General features: G+C 42.4%; 1 pseudogene; it reads right to left on the bottom strand.

The window, feature by feature from the left end:
- Positions 1–321: 321 nt before the first annotated feature.
- Positions 322–1,278, bottom strand: LOC135974510 (olfactory receptor 14A16-like; annotated as a pseudogene).
- Between the last annotated feature and the right edge of the window lie 4,675 nt (positions 1,279–5,953).

Genomic DNA, 5,953 nt, shown 5'->3' with positions numbered 1-5,953 from the left:
ATACACACAAGCAAGACAACTCCCATATTCTTTTCAGTGGCCATGGAAGAGGCGCTAGTGGCCAAGCAGTGTAAGGGGTATTGTTTTGGCACAGAATGAAAGTCTGATTCCTCTCATGCACACAATTTACACCCATTTACTCCACAACTGGACCAGATTTTCTACTGGTGTAAATCACCCCAGCGGCAGTGACATCAGCGGAGTTAATCTAGATTTGCATTGGTGCAACTAGGTCAAAATCAGACGTGTTTGTGTGCAATCTGTGTGGTTATGAAAATAACTGACATTAATGAATAGCTAAAGATACTACATAAGCAAACTTTAATTAGAGAAAGACAGAAAATTAATTCTTGGTGAATTCCTATACCCAGTCAGTCTCCTCAGGGCAGCTTTGATCTCTTTGTTCCTCAGGCTGTAGATAATTGGATTCACGATTGGTGGCAATACGGAATAAAGAACAGCCGCCACAAGATCCAGAGCAGATGGGGAGCTGGAGGTGGGTTTCAGGTAAGCAAAGGCCCCAGTGCAAACAAACAAGGAGACCACAGTGAGGTGAGGAAGGCAGGTGGAGAAGGCTTTATGTCGTCCCTGCTCAGAGGGGATTCTGAGCACTGATTTGAAGAGCTGAATATATGACACAATCATAAAAACAAAGCAGCCTAAGACTAAACACACACCAAATACAAGAACCCTAACTTCACTCAGATAGGAGTCAGATCAGGTGAGCTTCAGCAGCTGGGGGATTTCACAGAAGAACTGATCCACCATGTTGCCTCCACAGAAGGTCAATGCAAACGTGTTCCCGGTGTGTAGTACAGAGTAGAGAATCCCACTGATCCAGGCACCAGCTGCCATTTGGACACAAGCTCTGCTGTTCATCATTGTGTCATAGTGCAGTGGTTGGCAGATGGCAACATATCGGTCATACGCCATGACACAGAGAAGGGAAAAATCCGCTGTCACAAAGAAGACTAGGAAAAAGACTTGGACAACACATCCAGCATAGGAAATGGACCTGGTGTTCATGAGAGAGTTGGCCATGGATTTGGGGACGGTGACAGAGATGGAGCCAAGGTCTAGGATGGACAGATTCATCAGGAAGAAGTACATGGGGGTGTGAAGGTGTTGGTCAAATGCGATGGCCATGAAGATGAGAAGATTCCCCACCAGGGCTGCCAAGTACATCACTAGAAACCCCACAAAGTGCCAAATCTGCAGCTCCCGAACATCAGAGAATCCCAGGAGAAGGAACTCGGTCATGGTGGTTCGGTTGGACATTTTCTTTCTCAGGACATCATATGATTTTTGCAGAGGGAGGGACAAGAGCAAGGGCCAGGATTAGATCAGTAAAATAACTCTCCTTTTGTGAAAACCACCTTAATTTCCTTGAGTCAGACCCTTAGCTTCTGAAGATTGAAGTAATATGGGAATGAGAATGGGGGAAACAGTCCCACTGATTCCAACCGAGTTACTCCTGATTTTCACTGGGGTGAGAGAAAGTAGAATCAGCTCAATAGACTCCAGTGCAGTTACTCCTAATTTACACCTGGGTGATGGAGAGGAGAATTAGGAAAAATTGCTTTTGAGGTATTTGTATACCTCTGTTACCCAGAGGTGGGGGAACAATGTATAATGGTGTATAAATACAGTTCAGGAGTCCTGATGCCTCGTCCCCCCTTCTAGCCGAATTTCCACCCTCATTGCGAGAGACAAATGTTCCGGCTCCCCTCCTGCTTCTCTATCCACTCAGCTAAACTCCCTCCCAGAGCTTGGAAGAGAAACCAGGAGTGCTGACTCCCATTTCGCTCCCTGCTCTAACCCACTATATCCAACACTCCTCCCGGAGCTGGAAATACAGGCCAAGAGTTCTGGCTTTACTCACTGGACTCAACTCCCTCCCAGAGCTGGGAACAAAGTGAGGTGTCATGACTCATAGTTCCTTCCTCTAGCGTGTACATTAGACTGCATCTCAGCCTCTGTCCCAGTGACTCTCCATTGCCATCAGGAATGATTGCTGCGAGTGACAATGGAGAGTCATTGGGCCAGCGAACGCAAGTGAGAGTGATTCTCCAGGGTGGTACTTGGGGTACTCACCTGGTGTCTGGCAGAGCCAAGTTCAAGTTCCTGCTCCAATGATTGAATCCAATGGGGGTTGAATCCAGGCTCCTAGTCCCCACTACTGCTAACCCACTTGACTCAACGACCTTTGCAGCAATCTAATAGACAGGTGAAACAATAAACTGAGAACTAGACACAAACTGATGCTAGATAGATAAATAGATAGTTTGATAGATCTAACAACAAACTAACAGAGAGACACAAGTAAGAAAAGAACCGATACAGAGAGTGAGAGAGAAAAACAGAACGAACCCAAACTAACAGGTAGGTAGAGAAGTATAAACAAACTAATATAGAGAGAAAAGTATAAACAGACAGATAGACAGAAATAACAAGAAACTAATGTATACAGAGAGAAAAGCAACAATGAGCCGATAGTGTTTGTCACAATTTTTGGACACTTTTAATTTTAACCCTCGATCCATTCTAAAAAATTTCTTCCTTAAAATGCCACTCTGTAACTCACAAATGTATTTCATTGCAAGAGCAAACTTACGGTGCCGGTGTGTGTGGAATCCTCCCAGACTGAGATGTCTTTTCTCCTCCAGCTACAGACTGCAATTGGTTACCCCTCTCTCTTTAGCCCCAGGCACACCCCTCTATCGATCTATCTCTCTATCTAATGCCCCTGTCACTGTATTATGAGAGGCTATTCCCCCCTCATACTGAGGCTGAGCTGCTGCAAATACAGTGAGATCTGTGCTCTCTGCAGATGAGCTGTGTGTCAAAAATGTTGGTGCTGCAGGAAGGTGATTTATCCATGTCTGTTTCCTGGGTTTGTCGGACTCACTCCCTGGAGCCCTCAAGGGCTCAGAGGCAAGAATTAATTTTCTTGCCCTCTAGTTCCCTGGAGAGTTAGCAGAAACTAAAATAATCACAATTAAAACAAGGCAGCAGGGTCTAGAGGAAAGATTGTGAGGCAAACACTAAGGGCACACAGGACTGTACTCCAGACATCTGGCAACAATTCCTAGCCCTACCTCTGACCTGCTGTGTTACCTTGGGAAAGTCATTCCCTAGGGCTGTCTATCCCCTCCCACACTTTGCCTGTCTTTTCTACTGTAAGCTCTTTGGGGCGGAGACTGTGTCTTACATAATACAATGGGCCTCTCATATCAGGTGCAACTATCAGATAATTAATTAATTATTAAAAAGCTAAGGGTCAAGGTGTCCTGAGATCTGATCCCAACTATTCCCCTGACTTTGTTCAGTCTCTTCACTGCTCCATTCCTCAGTTTATCATCTGTCCAATGGGCATCATAGTTACTTGGAGGATAATTCATAATGAGTGGTGAAGGTGTGGGGAAGTCTTTTTTGGTATTATGAAAACCTGAAAATGGAAAACATTTCTGTATAGTTTTTCAGGTTGGGGGGGGCGGGCGAAGTTTTCAATATCAGAAATCTTTTCCCAAACTATAAAATGTTGCATTTTTACTAGAGAAGTTTATTGAAAACCAAACACCTTTCAGACTCCAGTTTCATTTTTTTGCCCACCCCCCCATCCAAAAGCAATATTATGGGATGTTACAAAACAATGACAATTCCCATACAAATATAATTTTCATTTTTGACCAGCTTTAATAATGAGTAATTAAAAGTAAATTAAATGCATTTGAGTTGATGTGGGTGCAACATTCATTGCAATTTTATTTGACAGCATCTGCTTGTCATAGAAACTGTCTAACTAGGTAAGATGTTTTGACCATCCAATCCAGTATTCTGTCCCTGATAGTGGTCAGTACCACCTGATTCAGAGGAAAGTTTCAGAGGCCCCTTAGAGGACAGTTCTTGAATAACCTGCCCATGGCGGAGTCTCATCATCAGCTTGTGAATGGTCTATGGCGTGAGGAAGGTGAGTTTCTATCCCTCATAGAGTTTTATATACTCCAAAGTAACTGCATGCTCTCATTATCCAGATAGGCTGAAATATTCAAGGGAACATACTGGATTTGTGTGTCTAAATGCCGTTGGCTTTTGACAGGAGAGGAGTGCCCAGCTCCATTAATCCTTTTTGAATATCTCACTTAGTTTATTATTAATTACTTATTTTGTAGATTCCATCACTGACAAGTTTCAAATCAAGATTGAATGTTTTACTAAAAGATCTCCTCTAGGTATTATTTTGGAGATGTTCTGTGGGCTGGGTTATACAGGAGGTCAGACTGGAGAGTCACTATGGTCCCTTCTGGCCATGGATTCTATTAATCTAATTTGATCTCCACCAAAAATAGGAACAACATTTTTCTAAAAATTGACAAAATGGTAGATTTTTTAAAAAAGATTCAAAATTTCTATGAATTAAAAAAAATAAAATTTTCTTTAAATAATGGTGTAGGAGGATTCTGATCCTCTCTCCTGTTTTTTACCAGATTTATTCAAATTAATTCCAGGAGATTTTAGCTGAATTAGGCAACACCTCAGGGTAACACAACTCCACCTCTCTCCTGGTGATGTAGGCTATTTTGTGTTCATGGAGGGGTTAACATGACCAGTGATTGGATTTTCAAGGTTGCCTATAGATATTTGGCCATCAAAATTCCAATTAGTTTTAATGGGAATTGGTCATCCCAGTCCCCTAGGTGAAAATCTCCACCCATAGTTTTACGATCAAAACCTTCAACACTTTTCTTGTGGCATTTTTAAGGCTATTATTCAATATTTTTATTAGAGACTTGGATAATGGAGGAGAGAATATGCTTATAAAACTTGCATATGACACCAAGTTTGGAAGGATTGCAAACACTTTTGAGGACAGGATCAGAATTCGAAATGACCTTGACAAATTGGAGAATTGGTCTAAAATCAGCAAGAGGAAATTCAATAAAGACAAGTGTAAAGTTCTTCTCTTACCAAGGAAAAATCAAATGTTCAACTACAAAATGGGGAATCACTCGCTAGGTGATGGCATTGCTGAAAAGGATCTCGGGGCTAGAATGGTTCACAAATTGAATATGAGTAAACAATGTGATGTAGTTGCGAAAAAGGTTAATATCATTTGGAGTGTATTCAAAAAAATGTCGTATGTAAGACATGGGAGGTAATTGTCCCACTCTACTTGGCACTGGTGAGGCCTCAGCTGGAGTACTGTGTCTGGTTCTGGGTGACACACTTTAAGTAAGATGTGGACAGATTGGAAAGAGTTCAGAAGAGACCAACAAAAATGATCAAAGGTTTAGAAAACCTGACCTATGAGGAACAGTGAAAAGCAGAGGAATGTGATTTGACCTGAAAAGAGGACCAGCAACCTCAGTCTGTAGCACAATACAAGAAAATTTATTTAGAATACTGTTTGAATTGTACCTCACACAGCCAGGTTAAATATACATAATGGGATTCTCTGATGTTCGGTGGCTGCGTATTTTACACTTCGTGCTGTTTCTAGGGATTTACCTGGTATCCCTGACAGGAAATCTCCTTCTTATCAGCCTTGCACTGCTTGACCATCACATTCACACCCCCATGTAATTCTTCCTGATAAATCTGTCTGTCTTAGACCTTGGATCTATCTCCCTCACTGTTCCCATGTCCGTGGCCAACTCCCTGTTAAACACCACCTCAATTTCTTATGCTGGATGTGTTACCCAAGTCTTTCTCTTCATCTTCTTCACTGCAGTTGACTTTGCTTTTCTCAACATCATGGCGTATGACTCATATGTCACCATCTGCCAAACACTGCACTATGAGATGAAAATGAACAGTTGAGCTTGTGTCCAACTGGCATCCAGTGCGTGGAACACTGGAATTCTCCTTTCCATGCTGCACACTGGGAACACGTTTGCAATAACCTTCTGTGGCGGCAACATGGTGGGTCAGTTGTACTGTGAAATCCCCCAAA

This window comes from Chrysemys picta, chromosome 12 (assembly GCF_011386835.1).
Source record: "Chrysemys picta bellii isolate R12L10 chromosome 12, ASM1138683v2, whole genome shotgun sequence".
Classification (NCBI taxonomy): Eukaryota; Metazoa; Chordata; order Testudines; family Emydidae; genus Chrysemys; species Chrysemys picta.
Note: the sequence above shows the minus strand (reverse complement) of the source record. Positions and strands in the feature narration are given on the sequence as shown.